Source organism: Moschus berezovskii, chromosome X (genome assembly GCF_049115385.1).
Source record: "Moschus berezovskii isolate FMDL1 chromosome X, NW_MosBer_1.0, whole genome shotgun sequence".
Taxonomy (NCBI): domain Eukaryota; kingdom Metazoa; phylum Chordata; class Mammalia; order Artiodactyla; family Moschidae; genus Moschus; species Moschus berezovskii.
The window spans coordinates 12,552,802-12,577,717 of NC_142488.1; the positions used below are offsets into that span (position 1 = coordinate 12,552,802).

The window sequence follows — 24,916 nt, forward strand, 5'->3', positions numbered from 1 at the left end:
ATTTAAAATTTTGAAAGAAAAAATTATAAAGAACTCAGTTATTTAAGTGGAACATTCTTGTATTTGTCATGCTACAAAGGTTATATTTATAAACTGAACTTCTCATTCCCTTTAGTGATTTGGTAAATCCCAAAGCAGTGTCAAGATAAACAATAAATTGCATCTCAGAAGCAATGAGTAAACCCTAAATGGGAATGGATCCGTTCACAGCATCATCTGATATATGAAGACTGCTACTCTACAGTATTTATTGGTACTTATCTCTTGAGGTAACACCTTCAAATCAATAGTTCTTTTCTATTTTTAATGTCCGTTTGCCATTAACCTGTTCTTATGTCCATTTTTCTTACTGAGTGTTGAGTGTTGAGTGTTACTGAGGCTTGAGTGTTTTTCTAGGTTATTTTTTTTCTCCATAGGAACAGATTGTATTTCACTTGAAGTGTGTTAAGTTGCATCAGGCTTTAAAGATTGGCAGTGTACCTTCATTTTAGACAAAAAGGAAGCAATTCTCATGTCTGCTGTATGAAAACTAAAACTTGGGTGTTATGTATTTTTAAATTAGTGTGGTAGAAAACACATAACATTAAGTCCATCATCTTAACTATTTTTAAAGGTACAGCTTCAGTAGTGTTAAGCATGATCACATTACGTTACAACCTTTTGCATCCTTGTGTACTTTTTTTTGTGTGTACATCTTGGTCAGAGAAGCAAGTAGCCTCTCTCCCTGTGTAGACAGGCTTGATCTGTTGTCTCAGGCCTCAGACATGGTTGAACGGGGAATTTAGAATTAGGTCTTGGACCTGTAAGAAACCAGGGAAGCATTAACTCCGTTGGACCCACTATGCATTAGAGGCAGATATGCCATTTTCTGGTTGTTACGAGGTTACAGAATGGGGTATTATCTTTACTATATCACTGCTTGAGTTTCAGGACACTCTGTGCAAGGGTCAAAATGGTCACTTGTGCCCCTAATGTTACTCCTGTGAAATTCTCAGTCAGCTTGCCCCCTTTTGCTTTTAGCCATCAGTGGATTGGTAAGACTCATCTGATGGTGACAAAGCCAGAATATACACATGTAATTTTCAAAGCTCAGACCCTTCAGTTAAACCACATCTTAATACCACCTGTTCAAAAGGACCCAATAAATGTATTTTAGGCTATAGTCCATGGGGTTGCAAATAGTCTGGGCACGACTGAGGAGGTTCAGCACTCTATTTTATTCAACATTATACTGAACCTTCTCTGTGTCAAATCCAGCACTCATATATCGTTATCTAGAGCCATCAACAAAATCCTTATTGAAAAGAAATCAGACTCAGAGTGTCGAGGAAGAGAAAACATGGAGTCAGGGGCCTGGGAACAAGGGACTGGAAGCTGGGTTCCCGGGCGCTGGGGCGCGGAAAGGCGTGAATCTTTGGGGCGGGGACTCAGCGTTCATTTGCATAACCGGCAGGCACTGCATGCAATAGATTCAATTTACTATTTCAATTCATCGTAGATTTCTTTTAAAAGCAGTATTTCGATGAATGAACCTTCACGCACTTAAGTGAAAAGATCTGCTGCAAACTCTTGAGCCAGACTTACCCTTGACTCGACTCATCCTCACTGTGTTAGGAGTGCTCGTTCTAAAGGTGGGTCTTTGGTTGTTCCCTGAGTATTCGGGTAGGCTTGATAGATAATCTGTGCTGCATCGCTCACAATTTTTGGAGGCTTTGTGAGGTAAGCAAAGCCAATATGGTTGTGTGCAAAAACAGACTTTGTGAAGTAGGGTTTTTGAGACCGGTTCTTCTTTTTCTGGGGTTCTCATACTTAAGAACTTTCCATGTGTTTGTTTGTTGTGTTAGGCTTTGGTTTGCTCAGTTGATTCTCTCAGTTTTGTCCGACTATTTTGTAATCCCGTGGACTGTGGCCTTTCAGAAGTCCTTTCAGATTACCCTATCAGCTATTCTCGGAGTTTACTCATACGCATGACCTTCAAATCCATGTTGCTATCTAACCATCTCATTTTCCATCATTTCTTTTCTCTTTCCACCTTTAGTTCTTCCTAGCATCAGCGTCTTTTCTGTTTTCCTCGCACCTTTAGTTTTTCCCAGTATCAGGCCAAAGTATTGGAGTTTCAGTGTCAGCATCAGTTTTTCCAATGAATATTCAGGACTGATTTCCTTTAGAATGGACTGGCTGGATCTCCTTGCAGTCCAAGGGACTCTCACACGTCTTCTCTAAGACCACAGTCCAACAGCCTCAATGCTTCGGGCTTCAGCTTTCTGTACAGTACAACTCTCACATCCATACATGAGTACTGGAAAAACCATAGCTTTGACTGGACGGACCTTTGTCAGCAAAGTAATATCTCTCCTTTTTACTATGCTGTCTTTATTGGTCATAGCTTTCCTTCCAAGGAACAAGCGTCTTTAAATTTCATGGCTGAAGTCACCATCCTCAGGGATTTTAGAGCCTAGGAAAGTAAAGTCTGTCACTGTTTCTATCGTTTCCCCATCTATTTGCCATGAAGTGATGGGCCCGTATCCCATGATCTTCCTGTTCTGAATTTTGAGTTTTAACCCAACTTTTTCGCTCTCCTCTTTCACTTTCATCAAGAAGCTCTTTTGTATTCACTTTCTGCCATAAGGATGGTGTCATCTGCATTTCTGAGGTTATTGATGCTTCTCCAGGCAGTGTTGATTCCAGCTAGTGCTTCATCCAGCATAGCATATTGCATGATGTACTCTGCATTCAATTTAAATAAGCAGGGTGACAATATGCAGCCTTGATGTACTCCTTTCCTAATTTGGAACCAGTCTTGGTTTCAATGTCCAGTTCTAACTGTTTCTTTTATCCTGCATACAGATTTCTCAGGGTGCAGGTCAGGTGGATTGATCAGTAAAAGCTGAAGCCCGAAGCATTGAGGCTGTTGGACTGTGGTCTTGGAGAAGCGTGAGAGTCCCTTGGACTTCAAGGAGTGAGTAATGGATACAAAAGCCAGTTAGACAGAACTGAGCGAATGAACTGGACAATTTTCTCGACCAAGGGATGGAACCGGGCCCTCCTATTTTGGCACATTTTTTTTTTTTGTAAACAGTGATTAGAGTCACCCTCAGAGAAAGCAATGGCACCCCACTCCAGTACTCTTGCCTGGAAAATCCAATAGACGGAGGAGCTGGTAGGCTGCAGTCCATGGGGTCTTGAAGAGTTGGGCATGACTGAGAGACTTCACTTTCACTTTTCACTTTCAAGCATTAGAATAGGAAATGTCACTCCAGTGTACTTGCCTGAAGAATCTTAGGGATGGGGGAGCCTGGTGGGCTGCTGTCTATGGGTTCACACAGAGTCGGACACGACTGAATAGACTTAGCAGTTGCAGCAGCAGAGTCACCCTGATGGCTTATACAGTAAAGAGTCCACTTACAAAGCAGGAGATCCGGATTCAATCATGGGGAAGCGTCTCCTGGAGAAGGGAATGGCTACCCATCGCAGTATTCTTGCCTGGAGAATTCCACGGACAGAGGAGGCTGGAGGGCTACAGTCCATGGGGTCGCAAATTGTCTGGGCAGGACTGAGCACACACGGTACTCTATTTCATTTGACATTATAGCGAACCTTCTCTGTGTCAAATGCAGCACTCCTACATCATTTTCTTCAGCTGTCAACAATATCCTTTATTCGATGCAAATCAGGCTCAGAATGTCGAGAAGACATAGAGTCAGGGACCTGGCAACAAGCGACTGGAAGCAGGCTTTCCAGGAGCTGGGGCAGGAAAGGCGCAAATCTCCGTGGCGGGGATCAGCATTCATTTGCATAACCAGGGTGCAGTGCACACAATATAGTTTCTAGTTCTCATAATTTTTTTTTTTTTGAAACTTAGTATTTCGAAGAATGAGCCTTCATCCTCTTAGTTGAAAAAATCTGCTGCAAACTGTTAACCCGGACTTACCCTTGACGCGCCTCAGGCTCACTGTATTAGGAGTGTGTGTTCCCTCATCCATTTGTGCACAGGCACGGTGCAGGATTCTTATGCTCATTCTTGCTCATGCTCAAGCTGAGTCTTTTGTTTTGGCAACCCACTCCAATATTCTTGCCTGGGAAATTCCATGGTTTGAGGAGCCCGGTAGGCTACAGTCCACGGGGTCGCAAAGAGTCTGCAACGACTGAGCGACTTCGCTTCGCTTAAGATTTGGTTGCTTAGATCTCAGGAGGAATATAAGCCCAGTTACGCACAATTTTTGGAGGCCTTGTGAGATAAAGAAAGCTAACATCATTGTATGCAAAAACAGACCTTGCAAAATGAAAGTTTTGAGGCAGGGCTTTTTTTCTTGGGTTTTTATAGTTAAGAGCTTTCTGTGTGTTTATCCTGTGAAATCCTGAGGTTAGACTTTGGTCTGATCAGTTGACTCTCTCAGTCGTGTCTGACAATTTTGTAACTCCATGGACTTGCGGCACTTCAGGTTTCCCTATCACCCATTCTCGGAGCTTACTCATACTCCTGCCCTTGAAAACAACGGTACTATGTAACCATCTCATTTTCTGTCGTCTCCTTTCTCTTCCCACCTTTAGTTCTTCCTAGATTTCTTGGTCTTTAGTCAGTAAGTTTCTCATCATTGGGAAAGGGTTTTCCAGGAGATTTTTCTGGAGCTGGGAAAGATTGAAGATGGGAGGAGAAAGGGACAACATTGGCTAAATCCTTTAGATAGCATCACCGACTCGGTGGACATGAGTTTGCGCATGCCCCGGGAGTTAGTTACGGAAGGAAAGCTGGTCAGACAGAACTGAGCAAATGAACTGGACAATTATCACGACCCAAGTACAGAACCGAGCCCGCCTAATTTTGCAGTCACCATTTAAAAAAAAAAAACCACAAACAAAATAGTTTTTAGAGTCACCCTGATGGCTTAGACCGTAAAGCGTCCACTTACAAAGTGGACTGGAAGACCCAGATTCGATCCTGGGGAAGTATGTTCTGGAGAAGGGAATGGTTACCCGCTGCAGTATTCTTGCCTGGAGATCCATGGACGGAGGAGCCTGGAGGGTTACAGTCCATGTGGTCGCAATTAGTCTGTTCACGACTGAGGAGGTTTGGCACTCTATTTCATTTGGCATTATAGTGAACCTTCTCTGTGTCAAATGCAGAGCCCATATATCATTATCTTAAGCCGTCAACAAAATCCTTATTCAAAAGAAATCGCAGTCAGAGCTTTTTTGGTCATAGCTTTTCTTCCAAGGAGCAAGCGTCTTTTAATTTCATGGCTGAAGTCACCGTCCTCAGTGATTTTAGAGTCCAAGAAAGTAAAGTCTGTCACTGTTTCCATTGTTTCCCCATCTCTTTGCCATGAAGTGATGAGACCAGATGCCATGATATCGTTTTCTGAATTTTCAGTTTTAAGCCAACTTTTCACTCTCCTCTTTCACTTTCATCAAGAGGCTCTTTAGTAGTTCTTCGCTTTCTGCCGTAGGGGTAGTGTCATCTGCGTTTCTGAGGTTATTGATATTTCTCCCAGCAATTTTGATTCTAGCTTGTGCTTCATCCAGCATGGCAGTTTGCATGATGTATGCAGCACGTAAGTTAAATAAGCAGGGTGACAATATATAGCCTTGACATTCTCCTTTCCCAATTTGAAAGCATTCTGTTGTTCCATGTCTAGTTCTAACTGTTGCTTCTTGGCCTGCATACAGATTTCTGAAGAGGCAAGTCAGGTGGTCTGGTATTCCCATCTTTTGTAGAATTTTCCACAGTTTGTTGTGATCCACGCAGTCAAAGTCTTTGGTGTAGTGAGTAAAGCAGAACTATCTTGCTTTTTTTCTGAACTTACTTTTTTTTTTTTTCTGGAACTCTTTCTTTTTCAGTGATCATCGGATGTTGGCAATCTGGTCTCGGGTTCCTCTGCCTTTTCTAAATCCAGCTTGAACGTGTGGAAGTTCCCAGTTCACATAGTGTTGAAGCCTGGCTTGGAGAATTTTGAGCATTAATTTGCTAGCGTGTGAGATGACTGCAGATGTGTGGTAGTTTGAGCATTCTTTGGCATCGCCTTTCTTTGGGATTGGAATGAAAACTGACCTTTTCCAGTCCTCTGGCCAGTGTGGAGTTTTCCAAATTTGCTGGCATGTTGAGTGCAGCACTTTCACAGTATCAGCTGTTAGGATTTGAAATAGCTCAACTGGAATTCCATCACCTCCACTAGCTTTGTTCCTAGTGATGCTTCCTAAGGCCCACTTGAATTCCCATTCCAGGATGTCTGGCTGTAGGTGAGTGATCACACCATTGTGGTTATCTAGGTCTTGAAAATCTTTTTCGTATAGTTCTTCTGTGTATTGTTGCTACCTTTTCTTAATATCTTCTGCTCTGTTAGGTTCATACCATTTCTGTCCTTTATTGTGCCCGTCTTTGCAGGAAATCTTCCCTTCGTATCTCTAATTTTCTTGAAGAGATCTCTAGCCCTTCCCATTCTATTGTTTTTCTCTATTTCTTTGCATTGGTCACTGAGGAAGGCTTTCTTATCTCTCCTTGCTATTCTTTGGAACTCTGCATTCAAATGGGTGTATCTTTCCTTTTCTCCTTTGTCTTTAGCTTCTCTCCTTTCCTTAACTATTTGTAAGGCCTGCTCAGACAACCGTTTTGCCTTTTTTCATTTCTTTTTCTTGGGGAGGGGCTTGATCACTGCCTCCTGTACAATGTCACGAACCTCCATCCACAGTTCTCCAGGCATTCTATCAGATCTAATGCCTTGAATCTATTTCTCACTTCCACTGTATAATCGTAAGGGATTTGATTTAGGTCATACCTGAATGATCTAATGGTTTTTTCTACTCTCTTCAATTTAAGTCTGAATTTTGGAATAAGGAGTTCATGATATGAGCCACAGTCAGCTCCAGGTCTTGTTTTGGCTGACAGTATAGAGCTTCTCCATCTTTGACTGTAAAGAATATAATCAACCTGATTTTGGTGTTGATCATCTGGTGATGTCCATGTGTAGAGTCTTCTCTTGTGTTGTGGGAAGAGGGTGTTTGCTATGACCAATGTGTTCTCTTGGCATAACTCTGTTAGCCTTTGACATGCATCATTTTGTATTCCAGGGCCAAATTTGCCGGTTATTCCAGGTATCTCTTAACTTCCCACTTTTGCAATTCAGTCCCCTATAATGAAAAGGACATCGTTTTTGGGTGTTTGTTCTAGAAGGTCTTGTAGGTCTTCATAGAACCGTTCAACTTCACCTTCTTCAGCATTACCAGTTGGGGCATAGACTTGGATTCCTGTGGTACTGAATGGTTTGCCTTGGAAATAGACATAGAACTTCATTCTTTCTGGAGGTATTTCTCCACTCTTTTCCATTAGCATAGTGGCACCTACCGACCTGGAGGGCTCATCTTTCAGTGACCTATCTTTTTGCCTTTCCATACTGTTCATGGGGTTCTCAAGGCAAGAATACTGCAGTGGGTTGCCATGCCCTTCTCCAGGAGAATCTTCCCCAGGATCGAACCTGGGTCTCCGCATTGCAGGCTGACTCTTTACTCTCTAAGCCATCAGGGTGGCTCTAATCAATAAAATGATAATAATAATAAGCTGTCTGCTATTATAGGAGGACCCGGTTCTGCACCTGGGTCGTGTACATTGTCCAGTTCATTTGCTCAGTCTTATCTGACTGGCCTTACTTCCTGTCATTCGCCAACACCCGGGCTTGCTCAAACTAACATCCATCCAGTCGGTGATGCTATCTAATTGTTTTATTCAATATTGTCCCTTTCTCCTCCTGCCTTCAATCTTTCTTAACAGTAGAAAAACCTCAGGGAAAACCCCATGCAGGCTTATGGGAATCTTACTGACCAAAGGTACAGCAGAAATACCTCTTGGAAAACCCGTTCAGAGTTATGGGAGTCTTACTGACCAAAGATAAAACCTATGATCTCAAATGATCAACCACACAGAAAAACTCTTTACTGTAGAAGGTCTAGGAAAACTGCCCCAAGTCGCCCACTTTTTAGGATCTACTTTTTCACACAAGAATGCTGGCCTTGTTTATCTCACAAGACCTCAAAAAAAATGTGGGTAGCTCGCCTTTTTTATCCCTTGGGCCTACCTAACCAAATCTTAAGTGCAACACAAAAGACTCAGTTCAAGCAGGAGCAAGAACAAAGGTAAGAATCCCATACTATACCTGTGTACATACTCATGAGGAGAGATACACTCCTAACACAGTGAGGCTGAGGAGCATCAAGGGTCAGTCCTGGTCAAGACTTTGCAGCAGTTCTTTTCAGGTAAGTGGATGAAGGCTCATTCTTCAAAATGCTACGTTTATTTTTTTTTAATAATATACACGCAAAATAAGACATTTATTATGCTAAAGAACAGGTTTTATTTTTCATTTCCCCAGAACACTAAAATAGCACATGGCATAGTAATTTAGCACACAATATAGACTGACATACGCAATCAATAATTCCGAAAATGGGGACATCTTACTTTGGGACTCCTTAAAAACTTCTGCTCTTCAGTGCCTTTTATTTAAGTTATCAACACACAACAAAAGGAGTTAAAAAATTTTTAGTGTAGGAGATATCTCAACTCCTAGAAACTGGAGACCTTCTATAAGGGGAAATACTTGCTTTTTTTTTTTTTTCTCTATGACTGAGCTCCGGCAGACAGGCTCAAGCTCATTTTGTATTTTGGGTAACACTGCTAGGGTCCCTAGTTTGAGGAAGGGTTATCTAAAGGTAATGTTAATATTGCAACTTTCACCATAGGGCCTCCATGTAAATTACATGTCAAGGGGAAGGGAAGGGGTGTGAGAAAAGATATCAGCTTTTGCTCAAATTATTCTACAAAATGCAGCAATGACAACAGCTTACCATCAACTTGGCCTGGCTCAGACCAAGCCCAGCAGGGTTGACTTTCACAAATACCTACTCTCGTCAGATGGCCAGAGAACAGGCTGGAGAGAGCGCCTGGGATGGCAGCCCTGCCAGATGGTGCTGAAGGTAAACTCAAAACTTGCTGGCATATCTTTCGATTCTCGGCCAATAGGTGTATAAGGTAACATCAATAACCTCCTTGACACGGCTTCCCAATCCTAAATGTCTCTCCAGCACAGAGATTTCCTTCCGTATCAACCAGCTTTCTGTGGTTTTTAGTTCCACTGACTTTAAGTCTGTCTGGTCAAACGAATCAAAGCTGGAGCTTCACTGACGCGCCGTGTGTGTCCAGAGTTAACACGAAAGCATTCAAGGACAGTGCTTAGTCTCACTATTATTGTTCTGCCTGTACCTTAACCATGGCATAATAGATTTGCTCATTCAAAAGCTTGTGGAGCCAGTGACGCCACTGTTATCTGCAGATCATCCGAGGTACATTTTTCCCATGAAAGCACTTTCTTGTATTCTACTCTTGGCTCTGAAAACATGGGTTCTGAATGGCCGGGGAAAACACTTTTCGTCTCATCATTCAAGAATATTAGGGGATGTGCATGCAGCAGGATGGATCGCAGGCAAGAGGGTGCCAACGCAGAGTCCAGCTTCTCCAGGAAAGCACAGGGCGGGTCATCCTCAGAAACCCCCTTTGCGGACCCTCTCTGCCGGCCCAGCAGGCCTGACGCCCCGGGGTTCTCAGCTGTGGCTCCATCCTCCGTGGCCACCAGTGGGCCTGGGTGCTGCCCACAGCCAGTCCGTGCCTGGAACCTCCCCGACACCGTGGGCCGGCCCCGCACCGCTCCCCTGCAGGCGCCGAGGACAGACCCGTAGTGTTGGTCTGCGCGGCCGCTGAGGCTGGATTTCTTGGTACTGATTCTTGCCACCGTGGAAGTGCTTTGAGGCCCTGTTTCCAGTGATGACTCCTCCTCTCGTGGATCTCCCCGGGCATCGACCGCAGGCCCCCCTCCCCCAGGAAGCGTCATCTGCGGGGCGAGGGCTCGCCTCCTGCCTTCTCTCACTCCGCAGTCCTCTGCAGGAGGCTCTGTCCGAGGCGGCGCCCGCCCCCTGCTCCTCCGCGAGGCGGGCGCAGAGAGGCCTGTGTCCATCCCTCATGCCATGTCTCTGACACCCTGAGCCCCAGAACACGCCTGTCAGTCCGTGGAAGGCCTTCAGTGGATCTCAATATGAACCTGCAGACGGACGTTGAGCATCATGGAAGCCACGATGTAGAGGTAGGGGAAGTTGATGCGCAAGCGCCAGGCCAGGTCGAAGAAGATGAGCAGCGTGCGGGTCAGCCCCTTGCAGAAGACTCCATAAGAGCGGGCGGCGGCCGAGCGCGAGAGCCCCGCCCGACAGAGCCGCCGCCATATAGACCGGCGCCCGCCGCCGCCCTCCCGCCGCGCACCGACCGGCCGCTGGACCCGGGCCGCCGGGCGCTCCGAAGCCCGGCCGCCCGCCCTGTCGGCTCCGCGACGCCCCCGGACCTCTGCTCCGGCCGCTGGCCCGCGCTGAGGGCGCGAAGAAGGCGGCAGCGAGGCCGGAGGGCGGGCCGCGGGGAGGCGAGTTGGCGCGTCACGCTCCCGGGAAGCGCCTCAGCGAGCCGGTGCCCGGTCCCAGCCCGGCTGCGCGGCCTGACGTCCAAAATGCTACTTTTAAAAGAAGTCTATGATAAATTGAAGTATTGAATTGAAACTATATTGCGTGCGGTGCATTTTGGTCATGCAAATAAACGCTGAGTCCCCACCTCTGAGATTCATGCCTTTCCTGCCCCAGTTCCCATGAAGCCATCTTCCAATCCCTTGTTCTCTGGCCCCTGACTCCGTATCTTCTCCTCCTCAAGGTTCTGAGTCTGATTTCTTTTGAAGAAAGGATTTATCACCAGGCCAAATCTCACAATGATTTTATGGAGCAGGTTTTTTGTTTTATTTTTTTATCACCTGCTTGGCCTTCTCAGTCTGGGTGGGAAAACCTTTGACCTGTCCTTTGAATTTATCTATCATGACTAGTAGGTATTTATACCCTTTAGAAACTGGCATCTGGGTGAAGTCCATCTTCCAGTCCCCTCCTGGGTAGGTCCCATGCTGTTGGATGGACTGGGCCAGCTGGGGCCTTCAAGCTTCTTGGGGGTTGTTTAATTGGCAAGTGGGACAAGAGGAGACCACTTGCCTTATAGTCATTTGGAGGCCTGTTCCTCTGAAGGGCCTTTCTAGTAATCTTTGGAGGGCCTTCTCCCCTAAATGAGTGGTAGCATGTAAGGAGTAAACCAACTTCCACTAGAGGTTCCTAGACAGAAAAAGGAGTCCCTCCTTTTGGAACCACCCCATATGATCTTCTTGAAAGCCCTCACTCTTAGCTTTAAGAGTCTTACCTTTGGTATATGAAGGAGTTTCTAGCAAATTAGCCTGTGGAACTAGGGTGGCAGCCCCTATTAGGTCACTGTTCTGTAATGTTGTCCTCTTAGCTGCCTGATCAGCTGCTTGGTTCCCTCATGCCACTTCCATGCTCCATTTTTGGTGTCCTTTACAGTGGGAGACTGAAACCTCAGTGGGCAGATGGACTGCCTCCAAGAAACTAAGGATTTGATCACCATACTTGATTGGGGACTCTCGGGTGGTCAAGTGGCCTCTTTCTTTCCAAATAGCAGCATGTGCATGTAGTGCCAGAAAGACACACTTGGAGTCAGTGTAAATGGCTGCTCTTTTTACTTTTCCCAGCTCTAAAGCTCGAGTCAGAGCTATGAGCTCAGTCAATTGGGCTGGAGTATCTGGTGGCAAAGGTTTAGCATCTATAGTCTCAAAATTGGAGACTGCTGCATATCTAGCTCTTCTTTTTCCATCTAAGATAAAGTTGCTTCCATCAGTGTACCAGATTTCCTCAGGATTCGTCAGAGGATCTTCTGACAATCCGTCTCGGGGTTTTGTCCAATGGTCCAAAGTTTCTAGGCGAGAGTGAATGGGGAGAGAGCCCTCGGGGTAGGCAGGAGAGTAGCTGGGTTAAGAACCTCACAAGGGAATATAGTCAGACCTGGATTTTCCATTAGCACTCCTTGGTATCTGACGACCCTTTGATCAGACATCCATAAATGGCCTCTCTCATTCAGGAGTTGTTTCATTTGGTGGCTGATAAAAAATATTTAATTTGCTCTCAAGAGAGAGTTTAAAGCATCTTCTATCAGGACTACAATAGCTGCAAGATTTCGAGGGTAGGGAGGCCAACCTCAGGTGGTTGGGTCTAACGTCTTGGATACGTAAGCTACTGGCTGGGACTCGGGTCCCAACCTTTGAGTTAAGACTCCCAAGGCTATTCCTTCCTTTTTGTGGACATATAGTTGGAATGTTTTTTCCAAGTCTGGCAATCTCAAGGTGGGTGCTTGAGTTAAGGCTTGTTTTCCTGTAGCCTTTGCCTCCTTTGGAGGAGTTCCCCTGGTCAATGGGATTGAATCAACCTGTCCCTTTAAGCTGTCATATAAGGGCTGGGAGATTAGACCATAATTGGGTATCCAGATTCTACAATACCCGGTTAGCCCCAGGAAAGCTCACAATTGTTTTCAAGCCGTGGGGGAAGGCAACTGCAGGATTCCTTGTACTCAGTTGGAGGACAGCCTCCTAGACCCGTGTGTCATCTGAACTCCAGGGTAAGTGACCTTTGTCTTAGCCATCTGTGCCTTAGCACAGGAGACTTTATATCCCCTCTCTGCCAAAAAATCTAGAACCTTAATCACGTGTTATTGGACGTTTTCCTCATCTGGGAACAGACTACTAGGTCATAGACATATTGCAATATTTTCCCATTTGGTCCCAGGTCCAGATCTAGGAGAACCTGTCAGAACAGGTGGGAGCTATCTCTGAACCCCTGGGGTAATACTGTCAAAGTCACTTCAGCTGTAGGGGCTGAAAAGTTTCCCACAAGTTTATCACAAGGGTGGCTCCCAGATTAGTGAGTATATCTCTTCCCAACAAGGGAGTAGGACACCCAGGGACCACCGGAAACTGGTGGGAAAATGTTTGTCCACCCCAGAAACAAAGAATTGCTCAGGTAAATCTTGTTGTAATTGTTCTTCTTGTAGCACCCAAAATGGTACAGGTTTAGGAGGAGAAGGCTCCGGAGTTGGAGGTCAGAACAGAATAGGTAGCCCCCGTGTCAACCAAGAAATTCTCGGGCCTACCTGCCATATCCAGTTGAACCCTTGGCTCCATCCCCATGATGGTTATCTGTGACAGGTGGGCTGGCTGGAGTGGGCTGCTTCAGTCCTGTTGAACTATCATAAGGAAAGACTTGGCACTTGACCTTGAGGCTCTTGGGTCTTAAGGGCAGAGTGCTACCCAGTGTCCCAATTGATAGCATTTGTAGCAAGCCATTTTAGGAGACTTCCACGGGTTGGACACTCTTTGGCCCAATGTCCCGCCTGTCTACAGATTAGGCATTTGTCTCGTGCCTTGTCCTTCAAGGACTTGGGGTTTGCCATAGGGCTTCCCTGGAGGGCGGCCAGCATGTGGGCATGCCTTATCTCTTTCCTTTTCTCTCTTTCCAGGGCCTTAGACTACCTTTCCTATTCTCTGTGATAAAAGATATTGGTGGCTATCTGGACCATCTCATCTAAAGAGGCAGCAGGGTCCTGCAGCTACAGCTGTTGTATGTTTATCCTTATGTCTGATGCACACTGGGACAGGAATTTGTTCTTTAAAATCACCTGTCCCTCGTAAGAGTCTAAGTCCGGATTGGTAAACTTTGGGAGGGCTTCTTTTAGACTTTCCAGAAAGGCAATGGGGTTCTTGTTGGACTCCTGATTGTTGAGACTGGGCACAGTCACACAACTAATAGCCTTCCTTCTATTTCCATGGGTAGACTTACTTAGGGGTGAGTCTTTCTGAAGCTTATCCTACCCAGTACTGTTGCAACCTGAGAGCTGGGCATCCCAGGGTCAGGGTGCAGATCCTCAGGCAGGTTGAGGCGTGTCAACCTTCTGGAGATCGAATCCCCAGGCAGGTCGAAGCATGTCAACCTCTTGGGACCCCTGGACTGGCAGATCTCCAAGCAGGCTGAGGTGTGACAACCTCCAGGGGACCAGATCCCTAGGCAGGTTGAGGCAGATCAACCTTCTGGGATCCCCAGGTTGGAGCTGGGCGTCCCCAAGGTCTCCAGTGTGACTAGTGCTGGGTAGGATTAAGGGGCTGTAATCTTAACTCACTGCCAGTTTGTCCACCCCGCATGGGAAGATACCATGATGTAAAGCAATCCAAGCCTGTGCCTTGAGACTGGGAACCTGGCAAAATAGCTCCAAGCCTAATCCTCTTAATGTGATATAAGTAACTGATTTCTTCCTCTAGTCCTCCATAAGAACAGTTTAAGGTGTCTCCAGTGGTAAACATTTTATTGTCATAGACCCATTCTAGTTAATATCAGAAGTAATGACAAAGCAGTGGGTTAAATGGTCCTGTTAGGGGCCTTCAGTTCAGTTCAGTTCAATCGCTCAGTCGTGTCCGACTCTTTGCGACCCCATGAATCACAGCACTCCAGGCCTCCCTGTCCATCACCAACTCCCAGAGTTCATTCAAACTCGTGTCCATCGAGTCGGTGATGCCATCCAGCCATCTCATTCTCTGTCGTCCCCTTCTCCTCCCGCCCCTAATCCCTCCCAGCATCAGAGTCTTTTCCAGTGAGTCAACTCGTTGCATGAGGTGGCCAAAGTATTGGAGTTTCAGCTTTAGCATAAGTCCTTCCAATGAACACCCAGGATCGATCTCCTTTAGAATGGACTGGTTGGATCTCTTTTCAGTCCAAGGGAATCTCAAGAGTCTTCTCCAGCACCACAGTTCAAAAGCATCAATTCTTTGGCAATCAGCTTCCTTCACAGTTCAACTCTCACATCCATACATGACCACTGGAAAAACCATAGCCTTGAATAGATGGACCTTTGTTGGCAAAGTAGTGTCTCTGTTTTTTAATATACTATCTAGGTTGGTCATAACTTTCCTTCCAAGGACTAAGCGTCTTTTAATTTCATGGCTGCAATCAGCATCCGCAATGATTTTGGAGCCAAAAAAAATAAAGTCTGACACTGTTTCCATTGTTTCCCCATTTCCCATGAAGTGATGGGACCAGATGTCGTGATCTTTGTTTTCTGAATGTTGAGCTTCAAGCCAACCTTTTCACTCTCCTCTTTCACTTTCATCAAGAGGCTTTTGAGTTCCTCTTCACTTTCTGCCATAAGGGTGGTGTCATCTGCATATCTGAGGTTATTGATATTTCTCCTGGCAATCTTGATTCCAGCTTGTGCTTCTTTCAGCCCAGTGTTCCTCATAATGTACTCTGCATATAAGTTAAATAAGCAGGGTGACAATAGACAACCTTGACGTACTCCTTTTCCTATTTGGAACCACTCTGTTGTTCCATGTCCAGTTCTAATTCTTGCTTCCTGACCTGCATACAGGTTTCTCAAGAGGCATGTCAGGTGGTCTGGGATTCCCATCTCTTTCAGAATGTTCCACAGTTCATTGTGATCCACACAGTCAAAGGCTTTGGCATAGTCAATGAAACAGAAATAGATGTTTTTCTGGAACTCTCTTGCTTTCTCCATGATCCAACGGATGTTGGCAATTTGATCTCTGGTGCCTCTACCTTTTCTAAAACCTGCTTGAACATCTGGGAGTTCACGGTTCACATATTGCTGAAGCCTTGCTTGGAGAATTTTGAGCATGACTTTACTAGCGTGTGAGAAGAGTGCAATTGTGCGGTAGTTTGAGCATTCTTTGGCATTGCCTTTCTTTGGGATTGCAATGAAGACTGACCTTTTCCAGTCCTGTGGCCACTGCTGAGTTTTCCAAATTTGCTGGCATATTGAGTGTAGCACTTTCACAGCATCATCTTTCAAGATTTGAAGTAGCTCAACTGGCATTCCATCACCTCCACTAGCTTTGTTCGTAGTGATGCTTTCTAAGGCCCACTTGACTTCACATTCCAAGATGTCTGGCTCTAGGTCAGTGATCACGTTATCGTGACTATCTCGGTCATGAAGATCTTTTTTGTACAGTTCTTCTGTGTATTCTTGCCACCTCTTCTTAATATCTTCTGCTTCTGTTAGGTCCATACCATTTCTGTCCTTTATTGAGCCCATCTTTGCATGAAATGTTCCCTTGGAATCTCTAATTTTCATGAAGAGATCTCTTGTTTTCCTATTCTGTTGTTTTCCTCTATTTCTTTGCATTGATCAGTGAGGAAGGCTTTCTTATCTCTCCTTGCTATTCTTTGGAACTCTACATTCAGATGCTTATATCTTTCCTTTTCTCCCTTGCTTTTCGCTTCTCTTCTTTAAGAGTGCTTTAATAACAGACTGGGTGGAGCTGGATGTTGCCTGCAGAGGGGGGCAGGGTGGTGGTTGTAGGAGTTAGTAAGTGACTTAAGGGCAAAATGATAAGAGGCAATAGACCAGCTGTTCCATAAAAGTGGAGAGGAGATTTGATCTGGGGGTATGTTTGCAGATTTAGGAGAAGGGTGATAAAGGTTTGGGCACAAATGGCCTGCAGGGCTAACCTCAAATTGGCAAACATTGTCCCTGGAAGCCCAATTGCCCTTGAAGGGATGCCACCAACAGATGGACTTCTAGCAGGCATTTGTGTGCCTGTTTCCTGCCCTAGCAGGTTCACTGAGAGGTGCTGTTGTCACATATGTTGTAGGAAACATGGAAGATGAAGGCCTGAATCTCTAGAGGGATTGGATATTATACAGTATTTTCTTCCCAAGGGCCAGCTATTTTCTGGTTTGTCCCACCAGAAGATTGTAGCTGCAACATTGCAGGCCCAGATGGGGCTCATGAAAAGAGCATGAAACAGGAGGGATGGGGGCAGGGCACAACTTTTGAAAGAATGGCATAGGCCAAGGACATAACATAAACCAATTAAAATCAAAAGGATCCAAAGTGGCAGTCAAGTTGACTTCAATTAAACCTTGATCCTCAATCTGTAAGCTATGACACACCCAGAGGCGCCATGACAGTTCCAAGGCACTAGCAAAAGACCAAGGACTGGGTGGTTTCCCAGTGGTTGGAATGATCCTCCCACTCACTGCTGCTGCTGCTGCTAAGTCACTTCAGTCGTGTCTGACTCTGTGCGACCCCATAGATGGAAGCCCACCAGGCTTCCCCCGTCCCTGGGATTCTCCAGGCAAGAACACTGGAGTGGGTTGCCATTTCCTTCTCCAGTGTGTGAAAGTGAAAAGTGAAAGTGAAGTCACTCAGTCGTGTCCGACCCTTAGCGACCCCACGGACTGCAGCCTACCAGGCTCCTCCATCCATGGGATTTTCTAGGCAAGATTACTGGAGTGGCTTGCCATTGCCTTCTCCGCCTCCCACTCACTAGCATATGAAATTACCCAGCCCATAAAAACTAACCACACCACATTTCATGGCCGCCTCACTCACCCCCTGTTGATGGCCCACACTCTGTGGAGTGTGCTTCTCTCTGAATCTGAACACATCAATTTCTTACCTATCGCTTTGTCTCTCACTGAATTCTTTCTGCAATGAGATATCAAGAACCTGAGCTTCATTAGGTCCTGAAACCAGGCACCATGGGTGTTGGCTGGGTTAGAGTCCTTGCCACAGGGTTCGAGTCCCAATCTCAGGTAAACAGTTTCAAGCACAATTTTGGAATACTTTGTAAACAGTGGCATAGATGGGGAGAGGAGCTGAAGGACGGGAGGAAAAAGCAATGGAAAGAACGTGCTGAGGAACCCCCTCAATAACCTGCCAGAAAAACTGATAAGTGCCTGACCTGTGCCCACAATCTTCATTGGCCTGATCCTTGGCACAAAGAATATTAAGGACAAAAGAACCCTCACCCGCTTAGGCAACAGCTACTAGGGCACAGAATTTAGTGGAGCCTTTAGGACACACTGAAGAGTGGCTCCTGCCAGAGTCCCTCAGTTGCACCCACTGCTGCTTGCCTGTTCATAGGGGGTTTGAGGAAACAAGAAACCAGAGATTGGAAAGCAATTAAGATTTTGTTAGTCATAAGTCCTTCTAACCATAGGGGCGAGGACTTCCTCCCTTAGCCAGAGGTCTTCTGGAATCTTAGACTGAGCTGTGTGAGCTTTCTGCCGAGCTGAGTTTTGCTGTACTGGTTTCCAGCATGTTAGGCTTCTTGTTACTTCCACAGTGCTGTGTTTCCTTCGAGTTCAGCTTCCACAGCATGAGCTTTCTCTGGGTTGGACTTCTGCTGTGCTTGGTCTCCACCTCACTGGTGCCTAGCTGAGGTTGTTTCAGCCAGGTTACTTCCAGGTCAGGGCAACCAGTTATGTCCGCAGAGTGTGTAATTTCCTCTGTTCTGTCTTGCCACAGCAAAGATTTGAAAAGGCCGAGAAGTGGTGGGTTTTGTTTGTTTGTTTTTTATGGTGATGGGATTAATTTCCAGGTTGTCTTTGGTCAATCGTTCTGACTCAGGGTCCTTCCTAGTGGCGCAGGCATTGCTCAGCCAAGATGGATGCCAGCAAGGAGGATTCTGGGAGGTGGAAGGACACCTGGCGTCTCCTTTTGACCTTTCCTGAATTCTTCCAGTTAGTGGCGGCTTGTTAGTTCAGTGTTCCTGACCAGGACCTCCTGTCTAAAATAACTCACGCAAATGGTTACTGTGGTGCCTGGCCAGGGTGGGCGGTTTCAGTGTACTTCCCTAACAGAAGGATTTCATAATAAGCAAAGATAAAGAGTTCCCTGGTGGTCTAGTGGTTAGGATTTGGTGTTGTCCCTGCCATGGTCCAGGGTTCAACCCTTGATCGAGGTCTGGCCAACAAAACATAAAAGGAAAGAATAAATAAGCATAGCAGAAATACAAGACAAAGAATCCGGGAAGCCAAAATGAGATTTTTAAAGTTGACCAAAGAAAAGAAGAAGGCACAAATAATAGCAGGAATGAGATATGGGATATAACCAAAGATATAGAAGTGTGGCTGGCCAGGCTGCTTCCCTCTCCAGTATCATTTCTCTCCATCCTCCCTACTAACAGTGTCTGCATTAGAAGGGGCAGCAATGTGATGTTATAGGTCAAAACGTCATTAGAAGTAGTATTAGAAGATACAGTTGAGACTGTCTTCGAGAAAACAGAGCAAAACAAGAGGTAGAAAAATGGGAGAGAAAAGACAAAAATTAGGGGCTCTTTCCAGAATGTACTATATCTAGCTACAAGAAGTCCAGAAAGAGAACACAAAATGAAAAGGAGAAAATTAAGAAAGAACTAAGGAAACTTTTCCAGCACACATACACACACGCACGCGCGCGCACACACAGGCCTTTCCCCATCAGCATCTTCCAGATATAGTTGTTTTTGTTAATCTAATCTCGTTTTCTACATTATTTCATGTGAGTATTATTCACAAGCAAGCCATCAAGTGGCCTATGAATACATTTCTTTTTTTTTTTTTAACAAAAAAAAACCCTGTTTATTTATTTATTTTTTTTTACGAGGGGCGAAGTCACGTTTATTTATTTTTTTTTAAATTTTATTTATTTATTTATTTTTTTGCATTACAATAGTTTAATATGAACAATCAGAACTAATTAACAGTATAACAATATTTTACAATTGAAATAATTAAAATAAACTATAAAATTACTACATAAAACAGGTCTGATCTAGCTTATTTACTTTCTATAATCTCTTCAGTGCTGCAAAACCATTTATTTCTTTTTTTTTTCATGTTTTAATAAACACTTCGTCTTTTTGTATTGCTTTTTTTTTTATCACAATAATAGAAATATAACATCATATATCACTGTAAAACACATTTCCACATAAATGCTGATAAGCACAAAATATTTTTCATCATTTACATTTTAACTGTAATAATATATGGCAGAATTAAATCTGCATCCATCATGTGTCTAACTCACCTTGCTGTAATGAATTTTTAAATGTAATGGTTTCTGTCGCAAAGTAAAATCGTACATAATGTCTAGTGACACAGTACGCTGGTGGATGGGTGGATTTGGAAAATGGAAATGCAACTTCATTTTTAATTAGATTTATAAACTTCACCACCTCCACCTCCAGCCAGCTTCCCAACCCTCCCTCCCACCACCATTATTTATTTATTTATTTATTTTTTTAAAATGAGGCGTTTAATTAATGTTTGACAGAGCTGATTCAGGTTGAATAGACTAAATTTCTTTAAACAAACTTACTTATACTCCAGAGTCCTTTAAAAACTTAATAGCATTTATACATTGAAGGTATTTGATTTTCTTGTAACTAGCACTTCAAATGCAACAAGCATTTGAAGCAACAAGCATTTGACCCAACAAGTAAAACTTTCTACAGTTCATAACTTTTATAAATAAAATAAATTAAATGTACAGTGAATAAGTTCTCTGAAATATTTCAATATTTCTGCAGGTTTAGTAACATCGTAAAATACATTTCAACTAAAATTCACAAATCTAAAAATCTGTTAGGCATTTTTAGGCGTTTGAAGTTGGAAATGAAGACCAATGTTACATCGTAATATGCCAATTACAAATAGTACTTCAAATAGCAAATACTACAGTTTGTCCCAAACTTTAAAAACTATTCATGAACTCAACACTGAACTATTGATGGCTATGAGAATTGTTTCGTAGCCTTTTTGAAAATTTCAACCCATTTACGTTTAAGGTAATTATTGATAAGTACGATCCCGTAGCCATTTTCTTTATTACTTTGGGTTCAAGTTTATACACTCTTTCTGTGTTTCCTGTCTAGAGAAGATCCTTTAGCATTTGTTGGAGAGCTGGTTTGGTGATGCTGAATTCCCTCAGCTTTTGCTTGTCTGTAAAGCTTTTGATTTCTCCTTCATATTTGAATGAGATCCTTGCTGGGTATAATAATCTGGGCTGTAGGGTATTTTCTTTCATCACTTTAAGTATGTCTTGCCACTCCCTTCTGGCCTGAAGAGTTTCTGTTGAAAGATCAGCTGTTATCCTTATGGGAATCCCCTTATGTGTTATTTGCTGCTTTTCCCTTGCTGCTTTTAATATTTGTTCTTTGTGTTTGATCTTTGTTAATTTGATTAATATATGTCTTGGAGTATTTCGCCTTGGGTTTATCCTGTTGGGGACTCTCTGGGTTTCTTGGACTTGGGTGATTATTTCTTTCCCTATTTTAGGGAAGTTTTCAACTATTATCTCCTCAAGTATTCTCTCATGGTCTTTCTTTTTGTCTTCTTCTTCTGGGACTCCTATGATTCGAATGTTGGAGCGTTTAACATTGTCCCAGAGGTCTCTAATATTGTCCTCATTTCTTTTAATTCGTTTTTCTTTTTTCCTCTCTGTTTCATTTATTTCTACAATTTTATCTTCTAGTTCGCTAATCCTGCCTTCTGCCTCTGTTATTCTATTGTTTGTTCCCTCCAGAGTGTTTCTGATCTCATCTATTGCATTATTCATTGTATATTGACTCTTTTTTATTTCTTCTAAGTCCTTATTAAATCTTTCTTCCATCTTCTCAATCCTTTTCTCCAGGTTATTTATCTGTAACTCCATTTTGCTTTCAAGATTTTGAATAATTTTCACTATTAATAATCGAAATTCTTTATCAGGTAGATTCCCTATATCTTCTTCTTTTGTTTGTGTTGGTGGGCAATTATCTTGTTCCTTTACTTGCTGGGTATTTCTCTGCCTCTTCATCTTGCTTATATTGCTTTGCTTGGGGTGGCCTCTCCCTCTTCTTGCAGTTTGTGGAGTTCTCTTTATTATGTAGTTTCTTCGCTGTGTGTGGGGTTGGACGGGTGACTTGTCCGGGTTCCCTGGTTAGGGAAGCATGTGTCAGTGTTCTGGTGGGTGGAACTTGACTTCTTCTCTTTCCTTTAGAAGACAATGGCTGCTTTTCTGGGAGCCTGATGTCCTCTGCCAGTATTCAGAAGTTGTTTTGTGGACTTTACTCCGCATTCAAATGTTCTTTTGATGAATTTGTGGGGAAGAAAGTGGTCTCGCCGTCTTATCCCTCCGCCATCTTGTTCCTTCCTCCCCAGAACACTGGATTCTTATATTCCACTTGATCGTGGAGTACCTCTTCCCAGCTGCTCCAGCAAGACGCAGCCGCTGTACCTTACCTTGGACGAGGGGTATCTCCTCAAGGCCGCCCCTCCTGCTTTGAATGTGGATCAGCTCCTCTCGGCCCTCCGGTGCCCAAGCAGCCACCGCCTCCTGGAGGTGGTACAGCTCCTCTCGGCCACCGCCCTAACCCTGGGTGCCGGGCAGCTCCTCTCAGCCACGATTCTGCACGTGGTCGGTTGCGCCGGGAGCCGGGCGTCTCTCGCATCTGCGCCGCCGGGAGCCGGGCGTCTCTCGCGTCTGCGCCGCCGGGAGCCGGGCATCTCTCGCGTCTGCCCGAAGTCACGTTTAGAATCAAACCCTGTTCCTGTGAGTGTCTGGGAGTTTCCAGCAGAGGCGTGGGTCAGCGGTGGCCTGCTACAGGGTTGGGGCCACTGGGTGTGGAAGTGTGTGCATGGGATCTTTTGAGGGAGGTCACCACTGTCTTCATTCAAAAACCCCTGTTTAAAGAGAGCTCTGTGCTTCTTTTCTGAGACTCCCTGTGCTCTCTCTGGAATCCATTTCTTTTCTTTTGTAAAAAATAATTATTTATTTGGCTGCATCCGGTCTTAGTTGTGGATCCTTTGCTGAGGTGGCGCTTGGGCTTAGTTGCTCCACGGCATGCGGGATCCTAGTTCTCTGACAAGGAATCGAACCTGTGTCGCCTACATTGCAAGGCAGATTCTAGGGGGACCCGGGAAGTCCCCCTACATTACTTTTCTTCTTCAACTTTTCTTTTGGTCTTTGACTTAACAGTTGTCTTAGTTTTTATTTGCTTGATTTTCTATACACCTATTACTCACTCTTTTCCAGAGCCTCTGCTAGAAATGTTAGTCTACTTTCAATATATCCCAACACTACAGGTAATTTAGTCATTTCAATTACTTCAGGAAACATCCCTCCAGAAATCTTATGCCTTTCTCTACTCCAATCTGGACCATTTATTCTCTTGAGCAGGGATCTTCCTTCCTTTTCCTCTGTCGGGTTCCTGTTGTTCTATAACTTAAAACTGTCAATCAGCCTTGAGCAGAGTGTACTTCCGTTTGCATTCCCCTTCCTGATCGGTGGTGGGTGTGTGCGTGCTAAGTTGCTTCAGTTGTGTCTGACTCTTTATGACCCTATGGACTATAGCCTGCCAGGCTCCTCTGGCCATGGGATTCTCCAGGCAAGAATACTGGAGTGGGTTGCCATGCCCTCCTCCAGGAGATCTTCCCAACCCAGGGATCGAACCCCTACCTCCTGTGTCTCCTGCATTCTTTACCGCTGAGCCACTGGGGAAACCCGTCAATGAACATAGGGGTACATATCTCTTTTCAAATTAGTGTTTTTGTATTCTTCAGAGAAATAGCCAGAAGTGGACTAGCTGGATCGTATTGTAGTTCTGTTCTTAAATTTGGAAAGAGTCTCCATGCTGTTTTCTATAGTGGCTGCACAAATGTACGGTCCCACAATCAGTGTATGGGAGTTCTCTTTTCTCCACATTCTCAACCACGCTTGTTATTTTTTGCCGTTTTGATAATAACCATTCTAACTAGCCTGAGGTAATATCTCATTGTAGTTTTGATTTGTATTTCCTTATTAAAAATTAGTGATGCTGAGCATATTTTCACGTGTGTGTTGGCCTAGAGGGGAATCCCTGGTGGCTCAAACGGTAAAGAATCTGCCTGTAATACGGGAGACCCACGTTCGATCCCTGGGTTGGGAGGATCCCCTGGAGGAGGAAATGGCAAACCACTCCAGTATTCTTGCCTGGAGAATCCCATGGACAGAGGAACCTAGTGGGCTACAGTCCATGGGGTCGCAAAGAGTCAGACACGACTGATGCTGGCCTAGAAGGGTTATTTACTTGCCTTCCCAGCATCTGGATGGAGGAAAGGGAGGAGAGGCAAATGGCGCCATCTGCTGTCCTGTAAGAAGAAACCAGCCGCGCTATGTTTCCACTTGCAGATACTTTGCCAGCTCAACTCCAAAGGAAGCTGGGAAATATGGTCTTACTCTTGATGTCCATGTGTCCAACTAGTACTTTGGGGTTATTCATATTATTAAGGAAGAGGGAAGAATTGATTTGAAAATGGGCAGGTAGAAGTCTCTACCATGATCTAAAACTGAAAATCATAAGACAGCTTAAAAAAAATAAAATTCCAAGCATATTAGTCCAAACTATCATTGCAAGTAAAACAGACTGCTTAGAGATGAGAATGGTGGCTTCCACGTCGTGGGAGTTGAGAGATGGGGATGTGTGGAGAGGGAACGTGGGATCTTAGTTCCCTAGGTCCTGTCAGTGAACCTAGGTCCTGTCAAGTGAACGCTCAAAGTTCTGACCACTGGACTGACAGGGAATTCCTGGAAACTGCTGATTATTTTTAACCTTTTTTTGGGGGGGAAAGAAAAGTAGAACACACAAACAAATGTGTAGCTTAATAAAGTATTTGCAAGCAAACACCCTGGTAACCATAGTGCAGATCAGGAAATAGAGCTTTGCCGCCCCCTCATCCCCATCCCCTCTGAGGATCCTGGCTGAGTCACCGCCCCCTCCCTCCCCAGAAGACTTCTGTGGTCATCAGGTTTCTTGGTGGTTCACCCATACGTGCACCCCTAGACAGTATCGTTTAGTCTTGTCCGCTTTTTTATGTGTCCTTTAAGTCGGTTTTATCTGCAGTTTCCCCTCCATTGCTTTCTTTTCTTTACAATTTATCCATAGAGGAATCCTAGCCTTTAACTCCGCTGCTTTCTGCAGCCTGCGTGTCTCTGATTGCGAACTCAAAGTGCAGCTCCAAGAGTAACTAACCCCGCCCCTTGGTATTTCCGGCCAACTGGCAGTTGGATGCCCAGGCTTGATCCCACTCACTTTTGATCAGTTTGACGCAAACTTACCCGGTGGCTGTTTTGCGTCAGGAGGCATATAAATGACGGCTGGTTTCTCCCAGTGGACCTTGAGACCCGTTGGTATTCCGTTCCCTGTTCACCCAT

General features: G+C 44.6%; 3 pseudogenes; all 3 read right to left on the reverse strand.

Annotated features, from left to right (window-relative positions):
• Positions 1 to 9,251: 9,251 nt before the first annotated feature.
• On the reverse strand, positions 9,252 to 10,005 carry LOC129564495 (uncharacterized; annotated as a pseudogene).
• A 23-nt stretch (positions 10,006 to 10,028) lies between these two features.
• LOC148773223 (small integral membrane protein 10-like protein 3 pseudogene) lies at positions 10,029 to 10,260 on the reverse strand (annotated as a pseudogene).
• Positions 10,261 to 17,908: 7,648 nt separating this feature from the next.
• Positions 17,909 to 24,916, reverse strand: LOC148773224 (uncharacterized; annotated as a pseudogene).